This window comes from Chenopodium album, chromosome 12 (assembly GCF_948465745.1).
Source record: "Chenopodium album chromosome 12, dcCheAlbu1.1, whole genome shotgun sequence".
Taxonomy (NCBI): Eukaryota; Viridiplantae; Streptophyta; class Magnoliopsida; order Caryophyllales; family Amaranthaceae; genus Chenopodium; species Chenopodium album.
In genome coordinates, this window is record NC_137845.1 from 49,033,857 (window position 1) to 49,047,736 (window position 13,880).

Here is a 13,880-nt window from a genome sequence, read left to right on the forward strand (position 1 = left end):
ATTTTTGGTAGATTGGTAAAAGTAAAACCCTAGAAATTTTCTATCAGGCTAACGAACTTGTTCAAGAAAGTTTCAAGTGGACCTTGATCTCCAAGGAAAAGAATTCGTTTGACTTTTTCTGTTAAGAATATGATTTGGAATTGAGGGTCTTACGGAGTATTATTTAAAGCTGACCTTGTTCACCACGGCAAGTCGGCAAGAGTTCGTTACAATATGGCCGCTCACTATATATTAGATGTGGATCTAGTCTCTATGATGGATAATTAAAAGAATTTTCAAAGTTGGAGAGACAAAAAAAAAAAAAAAAAAAAGGGTGTAATCTTTAAACCTTTAGCCCAATCTATTTATCATTTGGTGTCGAAAATAATGTAGCCTTTAGCCCAAACATCCAGCACATTAAATCCTGGATTTGCTAACGAAATATGAAAAGGATCATCACAACAATTCTACATAGGTATGTTTTTTATCAAATACAAGTATGTTCTTTCTGCCTTTTTTTCTATTTAACCGGGTGCATCATGCGCATAGTACACCGCATGGTGCACTCGGCCCTATTTTCAATTCTACACCCAATTACGACATTCATGCACCTTAAGTGTATCTTTAATACCAAAAAAAAAAAAAGGCTGCTTTTTTGGGCATAAATTTGGGTGGTAGTATATTTAAACTAGTAAATTAGGACAACCACTTTAAATAATACTATAACTTTTAACGTGCAACTGTTTGAATTATATATAATTTTTCAAAATTTCAATGACTAAATTTATTATCTACCTCTAAGGAAAAGTATCTATAGTCATGCACGATTATAATAGATTTGTGTTGATTTATATTTTCATAATACTAATTTGATTGAAAAAAAAAAGTTGAATGTACTTTTCATACTTACCGAATTACTTTATTTCTTAAAAATAATGAGTCAATCATGAACTACATAATCATTGGAAGGTTATTCAATAGCCACAATAAAATTGTAATCACTATAATGAGGGTATATCTCAGCTCTTTATTTCTTTGGATTAATCTTGTTCATCCCTTTTTATTTTTATTTTTTATATTTTGACCTTTGAAAAAATAAAAAGTTAATAACTGCTTTCTTTAGAGAAATGGAATTAAAAACTGCAAAATGGTAGAAGTACGTACATCCAAATATAAAATATTCATATCATTCTCATGGTGATTAAGTTGCTTATTACACTAATTCACCAAGATGTGGGCTGGTGTAAATCAAGATTGTATATCATGTAAAAAAAATCAAGTTTTAATTTTTTTTTTGCTTCTCAAATCATCTATTTCAAATCACTTCTGGGTTATTGAAAATCTGAAAACGGTTTTGATTTTCGGCCATGGCAAAAAGCTTGAAATAATACATATTCAATGATGAAGAATGCCTATTTTAATTTTGCAAATCAAGATATCATGTTAAAGAACTTTAACTCAAATTAAGAATGCCCATTACACTTGCAAATAAAATAAAGACGTGAATGCTGTTTAGTTAATTAGCCATGTAAATAGCTTTAAGCCTTGAATTAGAGATGAGTGGACATCGTAATTCATGAAATCAGAGGGGATGGAAGAGGCAAAGAGTATTTGCTTTAGCTACAAATTAAAACATTTTATCTAAATATTTGTGGTCAACTTAATGAATGGTGTAGATTTAGTTTTAGAAATAAATGGTCAAGATTATAAAGTTAAAATGGCTACAAAATTATTGTAGCTATTGTAAAATTGTCCCATAATCATTATAACATGATTATCATAAATCAATCAACCACTATAAATTTTTTCATTCATACATACCGAATTACTAAAATACAATCAAAATTATTGTCATATGAACACCAGGGCATCACCTTGGTCCAAAAAATAGTTTATCATTTTTAAAAATTGATTGAAAAGAGTAGATTATGCTGGCGGAATAGAAATTTTATTATGAATAGATCTATGCTTTACCTTTGGTGTTATAGGAACGGTGGGGTGGATGATGTCATGCAATTAATTAATTGCTTAGTCAACCACATAAAATAACCAAATTTATCCCGAACCTTCATAAAAAAGAGTGTATATGAATTTTTCCATAACTTTCATGAATATAATAACGAGCATCATGACTTACGCTAACAACATGCATGCTAGTTAGGTGATGGAGGTAACGATGACAAATACGAAGTATATAATTCTTTTTTTTTTGACACAAACAAATATATAATTCCACGAGAATATATACTATGTGACGAATTTGCATGTCAATGTGCATGATATTATAGAGTATAAACTATGAATGAAAGAATATAATTTTATAAATATTTGTCGGTATACAAACATTACTATAGACATTGACATTAACGTTACAAAATTATATTTCATACAGCCATAGGGCCGATTGGCCGAAGAAATGATCAAACACTAAACAGGGCAAATGGTTTCGAAGTACTCATGCAATATGAAGTCTCTAAACCAAACAGACTCATCAAATGGACTAATTCTCAACTGAGCGATTTTCTTTGAAGCCTTTGTTAAAGGATTAAAGTACAAAATTTCTCCAGGAATGGATACAACAAGATTTACATAGCCAATTTCATCAACTTCATTAACGTTCTCTACCACACATAACACATTGCACTCGTAAATTCGAGAAAAAACCGATGTGTTATAGAAATTCCTTGCCATACTTGGAAAATTTGTTGCCAAAACATCCAAATCAACAACATATTTCAAGAACCAACCCGAGTAATCATCCTCCATTTGATAGAGCATAAAGTTTGGAAGATGTCTCCTTACAACTAGGTACAAATGACCATTAGATTGACCAAAGTACTCACATTCAGTCGTATCAAACTGCTTTGTACGCGGTGGCTCCTTGGTGGACTTTAGGCACCCTTGATTGATGTCGAAATATAGGCAGCTAGACGTTTGTTTGAGCCAGTGGATGGCACCCTTGCAAAAAACCCCGTGCTTGAAGTCGATGTCATTTTCTTCGATGAAAGGCTCTCCTGAGGTCTTCCAATAGCCAGTCTCAGAGGAATAGACTTCTATTTGGTACTTTGGTTGTAACCCGTAAAATTTCCTAACATAAACAACCTTAAGAGAGACGAGTCAAACAACTATATGACTTTATAAACAACACAATAAAATACGTTATATTTACACTTTGGTCAAAATAATTCTCATAAGAAAATTCGAAGTATAATTATAAAATAAATAAATAAATAAATAAAAAAGAAAGAAAAAAAAAAAAAAAAACCAACTCCGTAAAAAAAAAAAAAAGATTTGAATTATATTTCTTTTCTAAACAAAAACAAATTAATTAATGTACATCGAATTTTAAATTTACCTTGTAGTGGCGTGACTTTTTGGGGTCGTAAGCCAAATTAAGAGCGTAAGTGCCAAAGGTGAGCCAGCTTTTAGGCAGGGGAATTTGTTTCCTTTGTAAAGTTGTGGGATTACAAATATAGTATTTAGTATCCAAAGAACAAAGTAAGAGACCATTGCAAGATTGTAAAATATGTAGGTCTGAGGAATTTTGTGCTTCAACAAACTGTAATGAGCTACCAACAGTTCTTTTATCAATGGATTGAACTGCGATATACTCATGGGACAGAGCTCGTGGCCTTTCGAAGTAATGAAGGAAAAAACCCGAAAGCAATGGAGGGTTGTCACGTATGTGACTAGTAATGAAATAAGGATCAGAGGAGATCGAACACCACTGCTTCGACGTATGTCTTAGATTATCAACTGATCTCGATGGCAAACGTAGCAAGATTTGGGATGTAAGGTCATAGTTGCTTGCAATGACTTCCCCTGCCTCTGTTGGATTTGATGGTTGTTTCTTAATGTTGGCCATGATTAAGCCTAATGACGAACACATCTATAAATATCTATAAATAGGCAAATAAAGGTCAAAATAGACAGTTTTATAAGGCGAATTAGTCTAATATTAAAGGTAAGTTTATAACAGTCTCTTAGACAAATCTGTCCACAAATTTTTGTATGGGGTGTATATTGCTGCATAATAGTCAATTGAATATGATTCCTACATGAATCATTCAACTCTAATGCCGGTTCTTAGTTCTATATTAAGGTGTTATTCCCACATTGTCCATTTTTAATTTGTGCTTTATAGTTTGTTTTATTGGTTGAATTTTATACGAAGAATATATTATAAAGCCCTGTCTCAAAATTAGTCAAATAAAAAACAAATGTCTAGATACATTTAGGTACTTATAATAGAGGGGTGTGATTTTGTGACTTGTACACTTGTCAAATTGGCCTAAAGTTTTTGCCCGCGAGTTGTGTGTACAATTTTCTTTTTATTTTGTAGTCACACAATTTAGTATAAGAAAATTAGTATGTAGTGGTAAAATTTTAAAATGTACAAAGCACTAATAAACTGTGTACGATCATGGATGTTAATAATTTAAAAATAAATAAATAAGTACTAAATAAGTTGGGCGATAGACCTAAGTCTTAACCATTAATCCCAAGATCCCCCACACAAACAAAAACTAATAGCATTTATAAAGGAACAAGCTAAGGGGGTTGTATTAGGGGTAATAGATTAACTTAAACTACCGATAAACGTTAATGGAAATAAAAATGAACACATCCCCTCATAAACAAAAACTATTAGCAGTCGCCAATTTGTTGTCTCTTAATTATTTTTTTATATCTAAATGAGATCATTCCGTTGGCGTGTACCGATTTGTTAAAATGTAAATTTTATTTTTTATGGGTGCTTACCAATTAAATTATGCCACTTTATAGTTTATAGTATTTGATTTGAAGCTGACTTGAGCAACCGGCCTTAGCACGGATGCACGCATGGGATGACCATCGAAACATTACGGACATAATCATGCTAGGTCCACCTATTTCTATAAATATATACTTCCCTCGTTTTTTTAATAAATTAGCTTGTTGAGAGAGATTTTTTCATAAATTGAATTAGGTTCGATCTTAAAATTATAGGGCAATAAGGAGAATAGCTCATTACTTTATTTACAAAGTGATTTAATTTGTAGATCGAGCTATATGATAATATGAATACAGCTTCAACAATTGCCTTTTGAAATTTACACTAATAAACATCCAAGTTTTCTTGACTACCTGAGTATACATGCTAATAGAAACGTAGGAGTAATAAAGTATACACAAATTGGCAAATTGTGTCTTATCACGTTGAAAAGCCTAATCAAATTTTATATTTGACAAAAATACATGAAATTTAGAATGATCTTTACTTGTATTGTAAATTCATAATAATTGTGATGCCTTTAGGCATTAAAGAATACAATCAAACTAGAAAATAATGAAATGAAACTAAAACTATTACGTAGTATTTTTTTTTTTTTTTTTTTGACCACCATTAACTTCAAAAGAATTAGACCATATATGTTCAACATTTTGGAAGATCAGCTGGTGGAGGTGGCAGTTTTTGGTGCTTCTTCTTTCCATCTTGAACAATCCATGCCATCTTCAATCCCCAACTCGTGTGTACTTCCAAATGACAATGCATAAACCAAACCCCTATTCACAATCATAAGTTAGTACAAATTTAACAAAAAACATTTTGTACGGGAAAATTAGCTTAAAATAATACCAACTATCAACGGTGTGTGCAAAATAATACGAAATTAAGTATTTGCTATTAGTGGTACCACCATTTGTACTATATGTGCAAAATAGTATGCCAGTCACCGAAAAAACATCGCGGGGAATATTTCATCTATATTTGTTATTATTTTTTTTTTTTCAAAATACATATTATGTTCACAATTTCCTTTACATTACAATCCAAATTAATAATGTGCCACCCCTTTGTTAGGCCTTTTTTTAAAGTTGTTTATATGAAATTAATTTTTTTTTTCAAATACCAATAGTAATTTCTACTACCACACAATAGAAGGGTATTTCAATGCTTTATAATTTTGATATACTCGTTATTAGTTTAAAATTTTGTTTCAAATATTCTAAAATTCTCCCACATTATTTTGGTTGGTGAATGTGGGGAAATTTTGGATTTTTTTTTTGTTGGTGAATGTGGGAAAATATTGGATTTTTAAAATTAATTATATCAACATAATAATGCATTTAAATACCCTATTTACTATTGTGTGATAGAAGAAATTACTACATGTATTTTTTTAAAAAAAAAGATATTTAAATACATACATATTGACAATTCAAAAAAATAAAATAAATAAATAACAAAGGGGTGAGGCATTATTAATTTGGATTATAAAGACAATTATTAACATAATATATATTTTTTAAAAAAAACAAAAAATTAATATAAATAAATAAAATAATTATAAATATAGACATAATATTCCTCTAAATACTTTTTCGGTAACCGGCGTACTATTTTGCACATATAATATAAAAGGTGGTACCGCTAATAGCAAATAGTAGAGTTTGTATTATTTTGCATACACCGTTAACAGTTGATATTATTTTAAGCCAATTTTTCTTTTGTACGAGTACATAAAAGTCATGCTACTAGTATTAGAAGTTAATGGAACATTTTTCAGTAGGTATTTTGTTTACCTGGATTGTCTGTCCGAAATCTGATAGCAACCCAACCACCAGAAGGTACACCAACTGTATTTCTCTCAATAGGATCGACGAGATTAAACTTTGCAGGATCTTTCTTCGAGTCAAAGTTTCCAAACCCTTGACCAGCGACGAAGAAGTTGAAGCCATGTAGGTGAAGAGGGTGACTCTCAGCCCCAATAATGCTGGTGTCCTGCAACACTAGCTCGACGTTTGTATTGTATGGTAAGGACATTACTCTAGTTCCTTTGGTTAGCATAATGTTGGTTGGAGGAGTACCGGTGTAATTAAATCGAGTGGGTGGTTTTGTTGGGAAATTAGAGGAATACACCCCATTTGATTTTCTTAAGAAATGAGCCTGAAGTAAAGCAGTCTTAGGTTGTACAAAAGAGACGTTGTTTATTGCCGCGCCTACCATGGTGTTGTTAGGCCCTGAGCAGTTTTGGTTCTTGGAGCAGGGGAGTAATCCAAGGCCAACAGTGAAGAAAAAATGTCTGTCAATTTTTTTCGGAACATTTGCTGGGAATCTAGAGTTGGCAAGACTTCTTAATTTGCTAGTAAATTTCGCTGCAAATGATGTGTCATTGAAGAATGGAAGCTTAGGTTTGATTAGAGGTAGTTTAGTGGTTTTAGGCTTTTGAGAAGGATCATGATGAGCATACTCAAGGATAGCCGCGGTAGTTGTATTGTCAAAAGTTGCAGGTCCAGTGGCATAAGGCCGAGCTGCCATAAGGAACGAGGCATTAGGATGATGTTTTTTTGCTCTAACTAATACATTTGTAGTTTGTCCGGGAGTTATTAAGATAGTGTTGGCTTTAAAGGGTTTGGTATAGATGGCATCTGCTTCGACAACTGTGAGTGTATGGTTGGCGATGCTAAAAAAGAGCTCATTGTTGAGTGCAGCATTGACAAGGCGGAGAAGGTATGTCTTTCCCGGTTTCACCTTCAGCTTGAATGTATCTACAGCAGGGTTTAGTAGCGCGATTGATTAGATGTGAGGGACTGCTAGAAGTCTAGAAAGTCATAGCAATTAGTTATATGTATAGTTTAGATTGTATGTTACCTTTAGCTGAACAATTGTATAAGAGTCCAGGAAGACCGTTGATGGTGAAGGCGTCGGATAGATTAGGGGCTGATCCTGTCTTCATTGCTTGGTTGATCACTGCCTCTGTGTCTGCTTTCCACCATTCCCCTGTTTTATGATTTTAAAAACATTAGTTTTACATTAAAAAAAAAAAAAAAAAAAAAAAAAAAAAAAAAGGGTAGCCCTAAGCCATGAAATGTGAGCATGCCAAAATAAGGTTCCTCTTTGTCCTTTGATTGTGTACTTGTAAACATAGCTTTGTCCAGGTTGAATTGGGCATTGTGTGACGTATGCTGGCCCATCGGCCCATCCGCTCCTTAGTTGTCGAATTCCATGCCTATTTTACAAATATTTAATTTAATTTATTATTCATCTAATCTTGTGTCAAATTTTTATAATATGAGATTTATATGAGTCTCAAGCTTTATATTAACCACTTACCAGTGAATAGTAACATTGTATTTAACATGATTAACAACCTTAATTTCAAGGCTGTCACCTTCCCTTGCAATGATTCTAGGCCCAGGGAATTGTCCATTTATTGTTACTATGCTCTTTGTTTCGCATAGCCTTGTCACATTTTGCATCCTTACCTATAAGAACAAAAAAATAGAGCATAATTAAAAAAATTCAAGCAAAACTATAGTGAAAATCTTATAACCTACATGGAGCCCTAAAAAAATCTCTATCTTATTTGTAATAAATTTTACTTAATTTTTTCACTAAAGGTCAGTTTAAAACATTTTAACACTGTATATAAAGATAATCTCGGTAGTTGAATACAAACTTATAAGACCAGACTATCACGAAATAGATGTTTGGGATGTTGAAAGGTTGAAGTGATGGAAGCCGTCATTTTAAAGAAGATAGCACATAAAATGTCTCATCTTGACTTTTATTCAATGTAATGAACATAAATATTAAAATAAAAGGACGTGTACCTTATGCAATTCAATAACCCTAAAACAAAAGAAAAAAAGACGAAGAAATCTAGGTAAGTACCTCAAACTTGAAACGTCTAGTTATGCTACGATGCTTAGCAAGTGCGAGTTGAGGGCCAAGCCAGGAAGCACAAACTAGTAGGAAGAGCATAGAGTATAAACAAGCTAATGAATGAAAAGAACAGTTGAACCCCATATCGTTTCTTTTATTTATTTGCCCAAAAGGTTGCCTAGGCAGTCAATTAACTTTGTTTGTAAGAGGTTTTTGTATTGAATGAGTGATGAAAATGAGAGAAAATGAAGTGGTTTATATAATGGTATAACTAAGTAGCATAAACCTTTAAGTTGGTTACTTTAGAAGAAAGATTAAGCAGACTTTTATTAATTAAATTAGGTGATTACATGAAAACATATGCAAGTAATATAAACTGTATAGATTGAAACTTCCGACCAAATAAACCATTAAAATCACCAGATTATTGTTGAATTTTTAGTTTAGTAGGATGTCTAAGTCATACTGTCTTTTGATTTTGATTTTAATCTCCTAATTTTGAAGGATATATTTTATTGATTAACATTTTACTAATTGCTTTTCACTTTTTGCACATTGAAGGAAAGAAACTTTTGATATAGTTGGAGTAGATTATAAAGTAACCAATTATCTAACTTTATAATTATAAGCAGTGGTTTGTGATTAACTATATGACGGCTAGATTCTACAAAACCCGAATATATAATTGTTCATTTTATTAATTATAATCTTTTAGCTCATCATTTAATTTGCATTTCAACGTGTCTCACAATTGTTTATGTAAATTATAGAATAAGCAAGTATATTTGTCACGTCACATAATTTGGTGAACAAGTTATACTCCGTAATAATTATTTGATGAATTTGCACTGTAAAATTATTGTATTGTGTAGTATTTTACGTTCATAACTACGTTTTATGGGGTAAAGGTGTTATATAAGTTCAACATTAAATAACAATTGTTAGCACGTAAGTAATTTAAGTGTTGTAGTAAAACAATCTCTTACCACACTACAATATTTCCCTCACTAACAAGCAATATACAAGGTATTAATAACAAATAGAAATATACTTCGTACAAGGTATTAGATTGATCAATTGTTTGGTGAAAGTACAAATACATATCGATCATGTCATAAGTTTAAAACCTAAGAATTGACTCACTTGGTAAACCAGACAAGTATCCGAAAGGTTATAAGGTTCGAATTTGTCAAGTTAAGATGATTAGAGTTAGACTGATCAGAAGCAACACAGAGCACTAGCTCGACTTGAAATTTGTTCGGATTTGGGCAAAACTTGGGCTGATAAGTAGCTTTGGCCTAAAATAGACCAATACCTCCTCTGGCCCAAAATAACTGACACAGTTAAACTTTGTATATATGTCGATGCACTAGTTTGTCCTTATTTTTATATAAACTTAAATATTAAAGAAAAATATTTTAAAAGTTATATTATGAAACTTTATATTAATATCTATTTAACAACATATTTTATGATAAGATGCTTTATTATGTTATTAAAAAGTTAAAGTCCCTGTTAAAAAATAAAAAAATAAAAAAAAATAAAAAAAGTTGATACATGAATAGAGAAAAAAAGTCCAACTTATTTATTCTAGGACAAAGAAAGTATTTTTTTTTTCTAGCTCGGCTCAATCAAGCCCATGAAGATCAAGATCTCTATAGAGGTGGGTATCTTCTTAAATTATACTTCATGTTTCCTCTTACTTTCATGGTTGCCTTGCAAATATTGGACAAAAAACAAGTTTGATTTTTGGTCAGAATCATCTTTCTTTTTTTTTTTTTACTCTCTATGTCCCTTTAATTTTGCCTCATTGCCATTTTTTGGATTAAATTTTAGAATATTTGACCATAAATTATTGTTAATATATAAAATATAATAGGAAAATTTGATAAGAGTAATCCCAACTTTGCTCGATTCGCCCAAATTAATCCCAACTTTTGATTATAATTTTTTAATAATCCGAAATTTATTATGAATTTGATTTTAATGGTCCCAACAGGTCATAAAACTTGTTATAACAAGTTACCTGAAACGTGCCTGGACATGATTGGTAAAAAAAAATTAACTAAAAAGTAAAAAAAAAATAATTAATTAAAAAACTTCAAGAAAATTTTTAAAAAATTTAAAAATAAAACCTGCACCAGCGAGCCACCACCGCCTGACCCCATCTCGGCTCCGGCACCTGGCCCACTCCTAGCTGGTAGATCTCGTCGGCGCTAATAACCCCTCCCCTGCCAGCGAAGCTCGGCTAGCTTACCCCTTTCCCCTTCCCACAACAACCCTTATTACTCCCCAAATTCCCCTGCCCCAACGCGCGACCCTCCTCCCATTTCCCCCTCCCCGATCCACCGCATAAATGCCCTTCCCTTCCCGGAATGATCCCCATCCCCTGTTCGCCTGCCCCCAAAACCTTAAACAGACCCAAAACTACCTGGATTACCCATCGTGAAGCCTACCTTAAACCATCCAAAATTGAGCAAAGTTGAGATTAATCCTGTCAATTTTTCCAATATAATAATCATATGAGATCTTGTTAGATTCGTTTCGTTGTATCTTCTTTTAATATCACGTGTTATATATTGTTATATGTATGGAATGAAGATATATATATATATATATATATATATATATATATATATATATATATATATATATATATATATATACATTCTAAGTCGCATCTTAGAGACTGTAAAAAATCAAATCAGCAAAAAAAAAAAAATAATAATAATAAATAAGGAGAGAGATAGTACTTTTAAATGAATTGTTAGAAATTACCATTAAAATTTAAAACACACTTTTGGTCATCGGTTTGCATACTTATCCAAAAAAAAAAGGTGACACAAAACTACGTACCTTTTATGACTTTTTCTCTATTCTTCTTTTTAAAAGTATGATATAACACTTATAAATAGTAATTGGATAATTATACCTTATAAAATATTATTTATTTAATTGCCCCCATTAATGTTCAATAAATCTTTTTTTAAAGGGAAAATTCAAGTTGATCTCTTAGATAAATCTGAAAATATATCACATCTCACAATAAATTGTTTTACTTTTATTTTTTAAATAATAAAAGTGAAATCATAAAATGACACAGAAATCAATGCACAAAGTCGTGAGAGGAGATAAACTGAAATATTAATCTCAGAGATTAACCTAGGCTCCCCTTTTTTAAACTCTTAAGAATAGTACAGACATTTATACCCTAATAGCAATATTTGTTTACATATTTTCCCTCATTAATGCTACTAGCTACTAAATTTGTGTTGTAGGGCCAAACCGAAAAAGCTTTCCGAATATTGCTATCTATGACGTGCGCATCGCGCGCAGTAACCACCCAAGTTATAGCAAAAATGTGCCTCAATCTAACCGTCTGAAGCTGATCATATGCAGGTCGGGCCTAAATGTTTGGGAAGAACTTTTTAATTACTAATGCCTACACCCTAGTGTAGGTAAATGTACCTATACCCCCCCCCCCCCAACCACCACCAATTTACCTCCCTCCTAAATAAAGTCTCCCAAAAAAATACAAATTATATATATATATATTATATTTTAATAGTAATACAAATTATATATGTCACCATTGTTATCTTTTAAAATGTTTCATTCTATAATTTCTCACTCTAAAAACCATTATTTTTTGTTTTCACTCTCCAAAAAATTTCGTCACATCTATTTTCTCTCTCTAAAAACTTTCATGCTTAATTTTTTCTCTAAAAACCTTCATATTTTTCATCATAGAATTTTAATCATCACATATTCATGTCACTTCTTACGGGAGCTTCATTGTTGATGCAAATCATTGATGAGGTACTATTAATTTCTCTCTTCTTTTTTCATTTCAATGATTTGATATAATTATTAAATATTGATTTGATTACTCTAATTTTTTCCCCAAATTGATTGTCAAATCATAGAAAAAATAAATAAATATATTGGTTGAATTATATCAATATTTGATGTACTCTTGTTTTGAATTAGTTTATGGTGTGTTATAATATTATATAATTATTAGGCATAAATAATTGAAAACAGAGTGTTGTCCTAATTTTCTGAATAGTCTGATCTATTTCGTCATATTATTGAGATATAAATTTAGTTTAGTGTGAAAATTAAAATAATTGTTGAAGAATGTTCATTTTCGTTATGATAGATGTTCATTAGCATATTAGTAAATGATTATTCGCATATTAATATACAAGCATTAGATTTCTGATATATATTCATATTATTGTCAATCTTCATCAAATTTTTTCTCTTGAATTAAAGATTTTGTGTAAGAGTTTTTGACTTCTTATAGTTTTTTGTGGAAGTAAGTGATTCTTATAATTGTAATTGAATTATGTTATTGTTTGATATTCTCTAATTTTGTGTCAAGGCGTGATTTTATATTATTAATTGTTAGCCTAAAATTTTTAAAAAATTGTGTACAATATGTTATAGTTCTTGTGATTGTATGTTATGACTATTAATGGAATTTCTTTTTTAAATCATCCATTCTCATGTTGATAAATGCTCATTATATATATGTACATTCACATATTAATTTATCACCATTCGAATTGTTATATATGTACATTCTTATGGTGAAATATAGTCACTTAGCTTTAAATACACGTTCATTTCATTCTCATATTTAGAAATGCTCATGAGTTTGATCATTTGGATATTGGTATCACATGCATGTAAATTGTTTATTGATAGATGCTTATTCAAAAATCAAATTATAAATTGTTCATCCTTAATTGGTGTAGACATCTACTTTTGGCCTCCTGTCCCGACAGGAAGTGCTATGACGATAAATAAAACTATCTTTGTGTTGGATCAACGTGAAAAATGCTTATGGACAAACTAATTGAGCCACAAAAATGCAAAACATCTAGCTTAACCCAAAACAAAATGAATTAAAGTCCAAACTAACTAAGTCGATCATAATTAGGCTTAAGCCCGAGGTTAAAACCTAATTTTAACGGATTTAGAGACGCCTAGTTTAAAAATAAATGCTGCCGCAGAAAAATCCGCGCGCATCCCAATGAGTCGCGCTGGTCTGGCGCGCGCAACCTAATTTGTTGCGCATGACACCCAGAACAACCTCTGGTGGGTGGCTTAGTTGGAGAGGGGTTTAAAGAGGTCACGTGCCTCACACGTGGTCGGGTTAATGCCGGAAAATAGGGTCAAACCCTCTTTTCCGGCCAAAGGTGTGTCATTGAAAAAAAATTTAGGATTAAGGTATGTTATTGCA

General features: G+C 31.4%; 1 pseudogene; it reads right to left on the reverse strand.

The window, feature by feature from the left end:
* Positions 1-5,395: 5,395 nt before the first annotated feature.
* Positions 5,396-8,773, reverse strand: LOC145572501 (laccase-17-like; annotated as a pseudogene).
* Between the last annotated feature and the right edge of the window lie 5,107 nt (positions 8,774-13,880).